Source organism: Bos taurus, chromosome 16 (genome assembly GCF_002263795.3).
Source record: "Bos taurus isolate L1 Dominette 01449 registration number 42190680 breed Hereford chromosome 16, ARS-UCD2.0, whole genome shotgun sequence".
Taxonomy (NCBI): Eukaryota; Metazoa; Chordata; class Mammalia; order Artiodactyla; family Bovidae; genus Bos; species Bos taurus.
In genome coordinates, this window is record NC_037343.1 from 74472307 (window position 1) to 74487734 (window position 15428).

A 15428-nucleotide genomic window follows, 5' to 3' on the forward strand; every position below is an offset into this window, starting at 1 on the left:
GAAGGGCGTATGGAAAGGGGTGAACAGAGTAGATGCCAGGGAGGGACAATCTGTGGATGGAGGAGGACCACACCAGTTGGAGGAAATGATTTTCCAACTTTGGTTTGGTATTACCAGACAATGGAAAAGAAGGCAGGTGAGTAAGTTTTGTTTCAAAAAAAGGAATCCAGCTGGATTAGAGGAACATAGGACTTTCTTAGGAGAAGGCAATGGCACCCCACTCCAGTACTCTTGCCTGGAAAATCCCATGGGCAGAGGAGCCTGGTAGGCTGCAGTGCATGGGGTCGCTAAGAGTCAGACACGACTGAGCGACTTCACTTTCCCTTTTCACTTTCATGCATTGGAGAAGGAAATGGCAATCCACTCCAGTGTTTTTGCCTGGAGAATCCCAGGGATGCGGGAGCCTGGTGGGCTGCCGTCTATGGGGTTGCACAGAGTCGGACACGACTGAAGTAACTTAGCAGCAGCAGCAGCGGCAGCAGCAGGGCTTTCTTGGTTGCTCAGGCAGTAAAGAATCTGCCTGGAGTGCAGGAAACTGGGGTTTGATCCCTGGGTCAGGAAGACCCCCTGAAGAAAGGAAGGGATACCCACTCCAATATTCTTGCTTGGAGATTTCCATTGACAGAGAGGCCTGGCAGGCTACAGTCCATGGGGTCTCAAGGAATCTGACACGACTGAGTGACTAACACTTCCATTTTGCTTTCAGAGGAATGTGGTTGTGATTAGGCCCCCTAGGAACCAAGGTAAACACGAGAGCTCTAATGCTGTGATGATGGTTTGGAGAATCAGAAACTGAAAGCAAGAGGGGGTGGAACACTGAAGGACTGGACATAGGAGATGTAGTTTCTACTCTCAAAATCCTTACTTGACTTTGAAGATGTGATTTCTCCACTGGGGGCTTCAGCCTTCTTCACTGTAAAATGAGTCAGTTAGACTTGATCATCCCAAGGTCTCAACTGTATTTTTCCAACTGCATTGACACCCAGATTCTCTAACATTGCAATTCCATTTGACCAATCTGTCCAGATATAACCTGTTGGCATCACCACAGAGAAGCTAACTCATGTCTTTTCTCTTCTTCTGCATGACTCTCCTCCAAAGGCCAAACTCTTCTATATCAAACACATCCAAGCATTTTTTGAAACCCTGTTTTACTGACGTCACAAAGCCCTGGGGGCTCCATCCTGGTGAAATTCCTCCCCACCTTACCCCTGCCTCTCTTCTCCCTAAACCCATCCCCTGCACCTAGCAGGTCGAACTCATTTAAAGTGTAAATGATAGCAAATCAGGAACCTCCTGCTGCTTGTAATGATAACACTTCCCATAATTTGCATGATAAAATTCAACTGATTTCAGACCGCATTTCTTAGGACAGATAGGTGACACTGGGCTCCATGAGGGGAATAAATTACCACCTCAGGTTCTATGCCATCACAGTTGTGAATTCGGATTGGCTGACATTCAACTCCAAACAAAAGCACAAAGCCTTGTCTAATGGAGCAATGAAAAAGCATATCTAGGAAATATTAACAAGTTTCGCATGGTAATTTATGCAAATACACGCCATAACTCAGCTGAAGAGGTTCAGCTTACACCTATAGAAGGGAGCTGCACTAGCCAGGGATTTTATGGAACTGATACCACCTCATTACATCTCAGAGGTTGTGGGTTTCCATGCAAATTAGCACTGGAGAAGGCAAAGGTGGCAATTAGTCCTCAGACCACCCGCATCAGAATCACCTTGGCGTGCCTATTAAAGGCGGTTCCCTATGGCAGACCCATTAAAATCATAAGCCCTTTGGAGTGGGCCTAAGAACCTGCATTTTAATAAGCTTCCCTCCCCCCACCCCAGGCAGTTTAGACTGTCTTTCTGACCTTGGACTCCACCGTCAGTACTGTCTACATCTAGGTTATGCACAAAATGATCTACTCTCTTACTCTATGAATTGGCTAAGTTGCTTAACTATTTTCACCCTCAAGTTCCTCATCTATAAAATAAGAAGTCAATCCAATGACCTCTTAAGTGTTTCAAGCTGTGATTCTTTTTTTTAAGTCCAAACATGGGCCAATATTTCAGGACCAGTGAAACCTATCCTCAGGTATGTTGGTAAACTCTCCAGAATGGCTGTGTAGCCATGTCTCTCTGGGGTTCTGCTGTCTCCCAGGAACAAGAAGGACTGCACAGCCTCCCCATCCATCTCTGCTTCCTTGATTTCTTGACTGCACAGTCTCTTTTCAGTCTGGAAGCCATGCTTACCCCACTGCTTCTGCTAGAGCTTTGTGTAGACTCAGAACCTTTCTCCTATTGGTGACTTCAGTTCAGTTCAGTTCAGTCACTCAGTCGTGTCCGACTCTTTGTGACCCCATGAATCACAGCATGCCAGGCCTTCCTGTCCATCACCAACTCCCAGAGTTCACTCAAACTCATGTCCATTGAGTCGGTGATGCCATCCAGCAATCTCATCTTCTGTCGTCTCCTTCTCCTCCTGCCCCCAATCCCTCCCAGCATCAGAGTCTTTTCCAATGAGTCAACTCTTTGCATGAGGTGGCCAAAGTATTGGATTTTCAGCTTCAGCATCAGTACTTCCAGTGAACACCCAGGACTGTTCTCCTTTAGGATGGACTGGTTGGATCTCCTTGTAGTCCAAGGGACTCTCAAGAGTCTTCTCCAACACCACAGTTCAAAAGCATCAATTCTTTGGTGCTCAGCTTTCTTCACAGTCCAACTCTCACATCCATCCATGACCACAGGAAAAACCATAGCCTTGACTAGATGGTCCTTTGTTGGCAAAGTAATGTCTCTGCTTTGGAATATGTTATCTAGGTTGGTCATAACTTTCCTTCCAAGGAGTAAGCATCTTTTAATTTCATGGCTGCAATAACCATCTGCAGTGATTTTGGAGCCCCCCAAAATAAAGTCTGACACTGTTTCCACTGTTTCCCCATCTATTTCCCATGAAGTGATGGGACCAGATGCCATGATCTTCATTTTATGAATGCTGAGCTTTAAGCCAACTTTTTCACTCTCCTCTTTCACCCTCATCAAGAGGCTTTTTAGTTCCTTTTCACTTTCTGCCATAAGGGTGGTGTCATCTGCATATCTGAGGTTATTGATATTTCTCCCGGCAATCTTGATTCCAGCTTGTCCTTCTTCCAGCCCAGCGTTTCTCACTATGTACTCTGCGTATAAGTTAAATAAGCAGGGTAACAATATACAGCCTTGACATACTCCTTTTCCTATTTGGAACCAGTCTGTTGTTCCATGTCCAGTTCTAACTGTTGCTTCCTGACCTGTGTATAGGTTTCTCAAGAGGCAGGTCAGGTGGTCTGGTATTTCCATCTCTTACAGAATTTCCCACAGTTTATTGTGATCCACACAGTCAAAGGCTTTGGCATAGTCAATAAAGCAGAAATAGATGTTTTTCTGGAACTCTCTTGCTTTTTTGATGATCCAGCGGATGTTGGCAATTTGATCTCTGGTTCCTCTGCCTTTTCTAAAACCAGCTTGAACATCTGGAAATTCACAGTTCACGTATTGCTGAAGCCTGGCTTGGAGAATTTTGAGCATTACTTTACTAGCATGTGAGATGAGTGCAGTTGTGCGGTAGTTTGAGCATTCTTTGGCATTGCCTTTCTTTGGGATTGGAATGAAAACTGACCTTTTCCAGTCCTGTGGCCACTGCTGAGTTTTGCTGGCATATTGAGTGCAGCAGTTTCACAGCATCTTCTTTCAGGATTTGAAATAGCTCAACTGGAATTCCATCACCTCCACTAGCTTTGTCATAGTGATGCTTTCTAAGGCCCACTTGACTTCACATTCCAGGATGTGTGGCTTTAGGTGAGTGATCACACCATCGTGATTATCTGAGTCATGAAGATCTTTTTTGTACAGTTCTTCTGTGTATTCTTGTCACCTCTTCTATTGGCAACTTAGGCTATTTTAAAAATTTAAATGTAGTTGATTTATAATGTCATGTTAGTTTCAAGTGTACAGCAAAGGGATTCGTATACATATATACATGCCCGCGTCAGTCGTTTCTGACTCTTTGTGACCCCATGAACTGTAGCCCACCAGGCTCCTCTGTCCATGGGATTCTCCAGGCAAGACAAGAATACTGAAGTGGGTTGGCATTTCCTTCTCTCTCTATATATATATCCTCTATCAGATTATTTCCTCTTATATGTTATTACAAAGTACAGAGTATAGTTTCCTGTGCTATACACAGAGGTCCTTGTCAGTTATCTATTTTATACACAGTAGTATGTGTATATGTTAATCCCAACCTTCTAATTTATCCCTTTGTCTGTCTCTTGCTCCTTTGGTAACTGTAAATGTGTTCTCTATGTCTGTGAGTCTCTTTCTGTTTTGTAGGTAATTTCATTTGTGTCTTTTTTTTTATTCCACATATAAGCAATTTCATATGATATTTGTCTATCTCCATCTGTCCTACTTCGCTTAGTATGATAACCTCTAGGCATGTATCCAGAGAAAATGGTAATTCAAAAAGATGCAGGCACCCCAGTGTTTGCTGCTGCACTATTCACAACAGCAGGACATGGAAGCAACCTACATGTCCATCAGTGGACGGCTAGAAAAGGAACATGTGATTTATTCAATGGAATAGTATTCAGCCATAGAAAACAATGAAATAATGTCATTTGCAGCAACATGGACGGACCTTGAGAGTCTCATACTAAGTGAGGTAAATCAGATAGAGAAAGATTTAGCTTTTTGAAGGTAAAAGCCACTACAGTTTTCGTTTGTTTTTTAAGCCTGGTTATACTTTCCACTGATAAGTGTCTCTCCTCAGCTTCTAGGCACCTGTTGTATAATAGACTCTTAGTAAGTATTAATTGACTGAAGGAATTCAGGAACAATAATCTGCTGGGAGAGGGTATGTAAAAGGGGGAACTAGAGAACTATATACCTAGCAGGGGCATATTTAATCGCTTAATACATTAGTACATAAAACTAGCATTTATTTACAACCAAATATGCTTGAGGCTTGCTGCACATAGCATCGCATTTGCTCCTTAAATGTCTATGAGACAGCTATTAATACATGCATTCTACCTGAGGAAACTGGCGTCCGATAGGTTAAAACACTTATCCACGTTTTCACATTGGTAAATTGCTGAGGATGGATTCGGTGTAACCTTTGTGTGGCAAAAAAGCTAAATATTTTCATCTCAGCTCTGAGTCTCCAAAGGGAAAGTCTGGCAAAAAAAATTGTTAATCAACTGTTACATCTAAGTCAGTTTTCCCCCTACTTTATTGCTATTTCTTTCTTATCTGAAACTGGTTTGTCTGCCTTGTTAAGATATTAAAAACAAGACTGCAGTTTGTTTAGATGGGAGCTCGGCTATTTCTGCAACAAAGACAGCTAACCAGTGACTGAACCATGACCTTGGGAGAGGGTGTGTCAAGGCAAAGCCTGCTGGCATAGCTGTGATGAAGTGCAAGCTCAGCGGTCCCAACCACGCTGCCACCGCACAGGGCTCGCTCATGTCTCTCACATCTCCAAGATTACGCATTGCCTTCTCTTTAATCTTCCACACTTTTCCAGGCACTTCTCATTCCTCGAGTGTTCCCTAGGCATTCCCTCCTGCAACCCTCATGATTTCTCAGGTTACATAAGTTTTGGGGATGATGCGTGTTGAGTGCTAAGTCACTTCAGTCGTGTCTGACTCTCTGCTACCCAATGGAACTGTAGCCCACCAGGCTCCTCTGTCCATGGGATTCTCCAGCAAGAATACTGGAGTGGGTTGCCATGCCCTCCTCCAGGGGACATTCACAACCCAGGGATTGAACCCTCATCTTTTATGTCTCCTGCATTGGCAGGCAGGTTCTTTACCACCTGGGAAACCATACACTGGGGAAGGTGGTATACAGCCAAATAAAACAAGTGTAGTCCAGGCAAAGGAATCAGCATGGGCAAAGGTTCTGAGGAGCTCCAGAGGTCCAGCAGAGGATTTAATCCTACACTGTCTTCCCTATTTAGAGCTGCTCAGAGGCCCTTTTCCTTATTTCTGTTTTTCCTTTTTTTCCTCTTTCTCTCTGCTCACATACAAACTCTCTGAGAAAAGATCTCATTGTTCAGTGAGTCCTCATCATTCCTGCTGAACAGAGCGCTTGAGCCAGGCTACCTGACAGCCTGCTGGTCAAACAGAGACCCGTGGTCCATTTGCAGGATCAGGTTTCTGAGGCGGAGAGTGGACGTGGCAAAGTCCTTGGTGCTTAAGAGTTTCCTCTGCAATATCCTCTCTTCCTGCTCAGCAGAATGTCTGACCTTTCAGCACATACATGTTGCAGACACCCAGGTGAGAGTCACTGCTGGACAGAAAGGTACCCAGGTAGACACAGGTGTGTGTGTGTGTGGATGGAGGTGGTGTAGAAGGCACGCTTAGCCTCAGTGGAAGACCGTGACTATGGGCAAAGCAGTATTATCAGGTGGCCCGTTTTGTCCACCTGCTGCCTTTCTATGTTTACAGGTGTTCAAAGGACATTCCCCTGTGGACTCAGTTGCTGAAAGTCAAAAATCTAGCCTCCATCTCTTTAAACCGTGCCCCTCTTCTTTCTGTCGGAAGGCATCAAGCCATGGAAAACCATCAGCCCACCACGTGGCCTGCAGCCACAGTTCCTGATTCCTCTTAGGGAAGAAGGTGTCCCTCATTGGTAAAAAGCACACAGAAACACACGCTACCTGGGAGGCATTGCCTGTAGCTTTTCCTAAATTCAAATCGCAGCCCATCATCTGGCCCCTCTGGGCTCCACGTCCACTCTCTCCCTCTCTCTGTTTTTGTTTTGAGCATGCCTTCCTTTGGTTGCAGTGAAGTCTGGTTTCATGGCTTTCTTCCTCAAGTCTTTTCTGTAACTGTTTTCTTTGCTCCCAAAGGCCCACCACATGGGGATTGTCTTTGTTCTTCTCACAAAGCAGAAACTCTTTTTAGAGAGACAGGGAGGAGGCCCTTGTTTCTCTGAGTCACAATTAGATGCATTATTTGCACTTCTATCCGCTTTCAGGCATGTGACATAAATGTAACGTCACAGAGGGGTCATGTCTTCATAGGTCTAGGGTGGAGTGGATGTGTGTGTGTTGCGATGAGGGGTGGTGCGATTTGTCAGAGTGAAAACTGAGACAGGAAACTAAGGGGGAAGAAACAGAGGAAGAGAGAAAGAGAATAGAGTGAAACAGAGGAGACATTTGGAAGAGGAAACCCTTTAGTAATGGTGCCACAGACCCAGGGCTTCAGTGTCCTCCCTCCAGGGGTGTAGTTCGATGTCAGATCTTTTCAAAGCTCCCTGCAGTTCAGGGGTTCGGTGGGTGTCTGGGCATCATCCAAGGTGACATCCCGAGTGACATCCATCAGGGTCCCCTTTGGGCGCCTCTTTGGGCTGATGAATTAGAGTTGTCAGTGTGGAGACAGGCAGCTCAGCTCTGGCCGTAGCCAGGGACCCCAGCCGCGGAAGGGAAACCACGGCCCACGTTGTGTCCTGGGTGGCCTCGCTGCGTGCCAGGCTCTGCACCCCGAGGACAGTGGTTCGGCCTTCACTTTTCATTTGTCACCCCTGCTTTGTGTCTGTCCTCCCGAAAGGTGGTTTAGAGCCGAGGCACGAGGGAGAAGGCTGGAGGCCAAGTTCACACGTCACCGTCAGGACCCCAGTTCGGCTTTGCCGGCTTTTTCACCCTCTGTGCAGCTCTGCAAAACGCCCTTTGATGGGCTGACTCTGACGGATGGGAGCTGTGCTCGAGGCCTGGCAGTCAGTCCCTGTGTGATCCTGGCTCCAGGACCACACTCGCAAGCGCTGCAGGTAGGCAGGTCAATGAAATAACTCCAGGCACTGCTTCTCCTCCCCCTGGCGCTTGGCACTGCTAGTGAAAGGTGCTTTGTGGATTATTAACAACAACAATTAATGGAGGGGTAATTGACTGTGAAAGAGGCCAGGGGGGTGGCGGGGACCACCATCCAACCTTACATTCCTGGGGCGAGGGCCTCCCCAGGGAGTAGACTGCCTCCTGAATGAGCAGTCCCTGAGCCACGGAGGAGGCACATGTGGGGCTCCCAGGGGACAAAGTTGAGGAAACGCTGGCCTGGTGCTGCAGTGAACACAGAATTGCAATGCCTGACAAAGGCTCTTTGTTGGATTAAGCCTCACATTCTGAAGGGAGAGTCGTTTCCTTAATGCACAAAGCCATACGTTCACAGTCTGGCCATTAGAGCTGAAAGGACATTCCCTGTGTGATTTGAGGTCCCTCCTGTAAATTCCTGCAAAAGATAATTTGCCTGGATTCAGTGATAATACCTAGTCATGTCCCAGAAGTCACTGATAATACCTAGTAATTCACAGTTGGAGATCCAGTATGCAAGAGGCTAAACTGCAGAGACCACATGGAAAGGATACACGCTGAGCACTGCAAATCAATAATGTGATAGTCTAATAGCAATAACAATCGATACCCATCAAGATGTGATCGTCACCACGGGGGTCATCACCATCATGACCCTTTTACACACGTTCAGTGCTTTGCTCCTTGGATCCTCATCACAGCACTATGATGCCTGTGTTACTATTATCCCCTTTTTCATAGATAAGGAAACTGGAACAGAATATTTAAGCAAATTGGCCCAGGCTACCAAACTTGAATGTTTGCCCCAGTTAGCAAATGTAGGTGCCAGAATTCTAAACTATGAGCTCTTCTTGGCTACCCAGGGTCTTTGCCATGAACCACCATGCTGTCAGATCAGAGCAAACAGAAGGGTCTTAATGTCAGTCCTAGGGCTGTGTGACTTGGGCCTCTACATGGCTGAGTTCATGCTTCCCAAGTGGCTCAGTGGTAAAGAATCTGCCTGCCAACGCAGAAGACCCAGGAGACATGGGTTCAATCCCTGGGTTGGGAAGACCCCCTGGAGGAGGAAATGGCAACACACTTCAGTATTCTTACCTGGAGAATCTCTTGGACAGAAGCGCTTGGCAGGATATAGTGCATGGGGTTGCAAAGAGTCAGACACGACTGAGTGACTGAACATGCATACATGCATGGCTGATTGCATGTATCTGACATGAGAATACACATGCAAGCCAAGCCGCAAGGCCCAGAACTAGGTGGAGGCAAGGGAGATACCTGGGTGCCAGATTGAAGGAGGGTCTCCCACTCAGGGCAGCGCATGAAGAATCCCTACACACTGCCCATGGAAGCCAATTCCTTGTTAGGCTTTGAGGTCCAAGCAAGTGGGTGTCTTACTAACCTCATCCTTCCCTTGGCCTTAGTAGCAAAGGTTAAGCGAGATCCTTTACTCGGGTTTCTAGCATTCTTACATACACATTTCCTTCATTTTTCTTGAGATTAATATTGTGGGATGTTTCCTAGGCAGCACAGTTGATTACAAGAAAGAGAAGAGATGGCAGAGACCCACTGCCCTTGAATTGGGGTCACCAGGAACAAGAAAGGGATGGGGGATGGGTTTGCTGACAGACTTCACATTTGCTTAGACCCTGCTTGGTTCACTGGAGCCCATGAGTGACTCTTCCTCCTCATGTGCTAAGGATCTCACTGCAGAGGAGCGGGGAACCAATGCATTGGCGGCCCCAGAGACGCTCCTGCGTCCAGGTTTCTCAAACACTGGCTCTTCGAGCTTTGTTTACGGTGTTTGTGTTCTCCAGCCCGCCGGCAGGGATGCCTGCTTTCCACAGGGCACCCACATGTGCCTCTCAGTGAAGAGGCCCCTGCCGGGGGTGGTCACTTTGTATCAGCAAAGTGACCCTTTGGAATAGCAGGATATGGTTGCTTGAGGGGACCTTCCAACCCGTTTCGTTAGACCCTCTCAGTTTACAGATGTTGCGCCTAGGTCCCAGGGGAGGGAAGTGATCGGTCCTCCGTCCATGCATTAGGGATGCCCTTGGTCTTCTGTTCTGGGTCTCCACAGCTTTCTGCACTGTGCGTGTGCTGCGCGCCAGTGAGGTCCGCAGTGGACGTTGCTGGGCAGGAATCTTGCTCTAAACAGCCTAGCTTTTCCCCTTCTGGAAAAACCCTCTTTTAGGAAGCTTGAATCCTCGAGCTTTCTGCCCTTTCCTGTCCCAGAAATTCCAAGTGACGTATCAGTAACTTTCATGAGAGCAGAAAGTGTATTACACAAACCTCCTGTCTGGGTGGGAGATGGAAAAACTGAATCGTGTGTGTGTGTGTAGGTAATGGAGGATTTGGACCTAGTAGGTAACAGAACAGTTTCTCTCCCTCTGAAAGCTAATTGCAACATTTCCATTTCTGGGATCCAGCACAGGGCTGGGCACAATACAGGTTCAGTTTCTGAGTGTCTTTCCTCTCCTGCCATCTTGGATTCCCAGCACTCTGCTCCTGGAAGAACTGAGCTAATCTTGACCATATGGATGTTGCCACCACAGCATGACAATTCCGCTTCAAGGGACTTATTGCTTTTTGCATCTTTCTCTGCCTTCCTAATGATGACAAAGTCGCAGGGCCAGTTCTATTCTCTTTTCCCTCAGGTCACGAAGTGACTCCTTCTAGAAGTCTGGTTGCTTGCTAATTACGGATGAAGTCTGATCTGATGGAGCCTGTGGCCGTATGGATGCTCTGATTCTCTGAGATCTGAGAGCTGAGTATTTAGCTGGGCATTTAGGATAATGCCTCCCTCACCCTTTGGGACAGTAACAAAGTCAGCATTGACCACAAGTACCAAATGCTTCTGAGAGAAATGCTGGCCAACTACTATTGCCCTTCCCAGATGACTTCTCCCTGGTCACAGTGATTCAGATAACACAGCCAGAAATAATTTTGAGGCAATTTGGAGTAGCCAAGTAATGATGATGTCTGTTGATAGGTTTGTAGTCCTGAATTATCATAGAAACTGGAAAAATAGCTCTGCATCATTTGTTCCCATATGTTCAGTGCTTGTGTATGTGCTGGTATAGATACTTATTTAGACTAATATAGCTTGGATAATATAGAAACAATTCCATCAACATCATTTTATTTAAACCTTGCAATAACCCTGTACGGTTGCTTCTCTTATCTACATTTTTCATTTAAAAAACAAGATTTGTCTGAAGTCATCTAGCCAATAAGAAGCAGAGGTGGGACTTAGAGCCAGGTGTAATGAGTTCACATTTGGTGGCTGTTCAATGATGCCATACTTACTTTAGGAAACATCCCCAGCATGTACTGGTGCCCTGCTACTCACAGGATGGGCCACAGACCATCAGTGCAGGCAACTCCTGGGAGCTGGCTAGGAACTCAGCATTTCAGGCTTCATCCAAGACCTACTGAATCAGAATACGGATTTTAACAAGATCTCCAGGCAGTTCCTCTGCATACTGAAGTTGAAAAAGCAATGCTTTAGAGCAGCACTACCCAGTAAAAATATAGCATGTATTACATACGTACTTGGCGTGTTCGTAGAGTCAATAAAAGGTAAAATGGAATGAGTAAAATTAATTTTGCTTTTATTAATACATTTCACCTCAAATATTGAACACATTATCATTTTAATATGTGTCAATAAAAAATGATTAGTGAAACATTTTTATATTCTTTTTTTTTTGGACTAAGTCTTTGCAAGGGGCTTCCCTGGTGGCTCAGACGGTAAAGAATCTGCCTGTAATGCAGGAGACCCAGGTTCAATCCCTGGATCAGGAAGATCCCCTGGAGGAAGAAATGGCAACCCACTCCAGTGTTCTGGCCTCGAGGATCCATGGACAGAGGAGCCTAATGGGCTAGGGTCACGAAGAGTCAGACACGACTAATCGACTAACACTTCGCAGTCTGGTGTGTACTTTATACTCACACATCTCTGTTCAGGCTGAAGACCTTTCACGAATTCAAATGCACACGTGTTGAGTGATAGCCCTACAGGATAGTGCAGATAGACAAGGGTGACGGAGTAGGGTTCTCAGACTTCAACACAGATCGGAATCCCTGGGAGGGCTTGTGAACATGGATGGCTGATAGTCCACTGATAGCCTTACTGATTCAGTGGATCTGGGTTGGGACTCACGTATTTACATTTCTAACCAATTCCCAGATGCTGCTGCTTCAGCTGCTCCCAGGACCACCACTGATCTACAGGTTCCTCAGCCCCACTTTAGAAATCATATGTACCTGTTGTGTGCTCAGCCATGTCCAACTCTTTGCAGCAGCCCCATGGACATAGCCCGCCAGGCTCCTCTGTCCATGGAATTCTCCAGCAAAAATACTAGAGCGGGTTGTCATTTCCTACGCCAAGGGATCTTCCGGACCTCGGGATCAAACCCAGCTCTCTTGGGGTCCTGTATTGGCACAGTTTCTTTACCACTAGTGCAACCTGGGAAGCCCAGAAACCATAAGGTTCTAGATTTAAATCAGAAAAACAAAGAAGATCTTGGAATATGCAAGGGGGGTGGGGTGGGAATCTCAACCAGAAGAAATAACATCAGCTTCTCAGCCTGCCGGATAGAAAGAGTAAGATGGTCTCTGGGTCTTGAACCTAGTTGTCCACAGTAAGACAAACCAGAAAGGAGATTTTTACCCAGCTTACAGAGCATGCATGTCTGGGTCCAGATGCAGTGACTGCAGAGTTCAACCTTCCACTAAAGGTTAGCTTCAGAGGGTGTATCTAGTCATCCGTGGGCCTTCTTGACACTTCCTGTTCCCTGCACCCAACGCACGATCCCTTACTACCCGGGTCTCCTTCCTTGAAAACAACTTTGGACCTTCTCATTCCTTCTTTCTCCATCCCACTGCCCTCCCGTCCCACCTGGTAGCCCCCTGGCAGTTCTCCCAGCCTCTGGGGATGTCCCATCCTCGATTCATCCTGCACACTGCAGCCAGAAGATCTTTTTCAAAGATAAATCTGCCCACATCTCTTCTCTGATTTAAACCACCTTGGAAGCGTCCCCTGAGCCTCAGTGTAAGGTCCTACCTGTTTCACTGACCTTTGACACACTTCCTGTCACTCTTTGCCCACTCTCCTGTCACACAGGGCACGGTTCTTGGTTCAGCGCCATGCTCCAGAGACACTCATTTTCCTCTTCCTTGAACACAAACTGGAGCTCTTCTTTCTGACTCGGCCTTCACACATATGGTTCCTTTGCTTGGAATTCGCTTCCTCTTCTGATTTGTCAAGCTGGCTGTGCTTCCTTCAGGTCTCAGCAAATGTTACTTCCCCTGAGAAGGCTGATTAGACCATCTTCCGGAAAATGGCTTTCCCACCCTCCAGGTTTCGTTAGAGCACCTGATCATTGTTTTCAGGCCATTTAACACAATTTGTTATTACATATTTATTTGTGCATTTACTGCTTCATACTGGCCTCCCTCAATAGTTTATAAGCAACCAAAAGAATGGTACCATGTATTTGGTTTACGTCTATAGGCAGTCTAACCCAGAACTATGACCAACACAGTAGTAGACCCTGATATACCTATTGGATGAATGGATAATTCTGTCATGTTAACAAATTAAAAGACATAAAAGATAGAAAAGATGATCTCGAGTATGTTTTCAATTGCTCAAAGCCATTGGGTAAGAGCTGTTGAGGAAGGGATGTACTGTTTTAGTCAACAGTATTAACAATAACACAAACACATATATTCTGAATATTCAGAAATGGTCCAAGAAAGCAGAAAAATGGACCAAGTCAGGCTAGTTGGGCTATGAAGGTCAACGTCAAGAAGAAAATGTATCGGTTATCCACAGCAAAATACTTGTTGGGAGAGGCAGCCTGGTGGCACAGAAGACAAGGGACATTTTATTTGGACAATAGGTAGAACCCGATAGCCCTTTTGCCATTTTAAATTAAATGGAATCCAGCATGATTGCTTCAGTTCAGTTCAGTCGCTCATTCGTGTCTGACTCTTTGCAACTCCATGGACTGCAGCACGCCAGGCCTCCCTGTCCATCACCAACTCCCAGAGCTTACTCAAACTCACATCCATTGAGTTGGTGATGCCATCCAACCATCTCATCCTCTGTCGTCCCCTTCTCCTCCTGCCCTCAATCTTTCCCAGCAGCAGGGTCTTTTCCAGTGAGCCAGTTCTTGGCATCAGGTGGTCCAAGTATTGGAGTTTCGGCTTCAGTATCAGTCCTTCCAGTGAATATTCAGGACTGATTGAATCCTTTAGGCTGGACTGGTTGAATCTCCTTGCAGTCCAAGGGACTCTCAAGAGTCTTCTCCTACACCACAGTTCAAAAGCATCAATTCTTTGGTGCCCAGCTTTCTTTATAATCCAACTGTTACATCCATACATGACTACTGGAAAAACTATAGCCTTGACTAGATGGACCTTTTTTGGCAAAGTGATGTCTCTGCTTTTTAATCTGCAGTCTATGGTTGCTCACTCTCGAATTTTATTTTTAGGCTTTGGTCACAGTCTCTAGGATATATCCCATTTCCTTTTGTATTGATTCCCAGTATCATGTTTGCACCCCTGTCTAGGTGCAGACAATACGCACTCTCCAGGAGAAGGGATTGCCTGCTCCCCAGAGGCTGCAGCCTGAGAAATCCCAGAAGCAGCTTGGCCACAGGCCCCTGGATGACGGTGTCTGGACCAGGCTGGACTGCTGAGCATCAGTGGTGGGAAAGGGTTGGGGTGAGGGAATGCTTCCTCGCCTGCCACAGAGGTTCTAATAAATCAGGCGGAATCCTGCAGAGGGTCCCCACTGGCTCAGGCATTTAGGCAAGAGCTGAGCAGAACCAGAGCTAACCCATTCTTCATCCTGCCTGACGATTGCATTCTCCTGGAGGTGCTTTTGTGGCGCCCTGGAGCCTGTGCCCTTGTGAGCCTCTAGGGGGGTCCCCTGGGTCTGTTTGGGGAGGGGGTTGGGATCGGAAGGAGGGGGGCGCACACCTCATATGCCTTTTCTCCCTCCTTTCTCCTTTGTATTATTATCATTAATAATGAAATATTGAGCGCAGGCTGCTAATGAGCCTAAACTCCCCTCTCTGTTAGTTTCTTTTGTCGCCTTCAGACTGTCACTTCAGAGTAAATTACTTTTCTCTGCGTCTTGTTGCAGTCATATTACACCGCGTGACCCTCCCCCGTCCTCCCGTTCTAATTTCAGGGTTATTCTCTCTCTCTCTCTCTCTCTCTCTCTCGCTCGCTCGCTCGCTCGCTCGCTCTCTCTCGCTCTCTCGCTCTCTCTCTGCAGTTTGCTAAGCAAGGGAGGGCATCCCATCTATCATACTTAAACCTGCGCCGCGTGTCCCCTCCTGCAATTGAGACATCATTCTTGCGGCTCCGGATCCAGCCACGTTTTAAATACTTACACAATACACACAGATATAGCCTATAAATAAGTAAGTAAATAAATAATATATAGTCATCTCTGATTGTTGTTTCTGGAGTTTTGTGGAGGAAGATTTAGAGACAAGGAGGCAGAGTGAGCCCTGTTTCTCAGGGAAGGCGGCGGATCCGCAGACAAGCTGTACTCCTTGC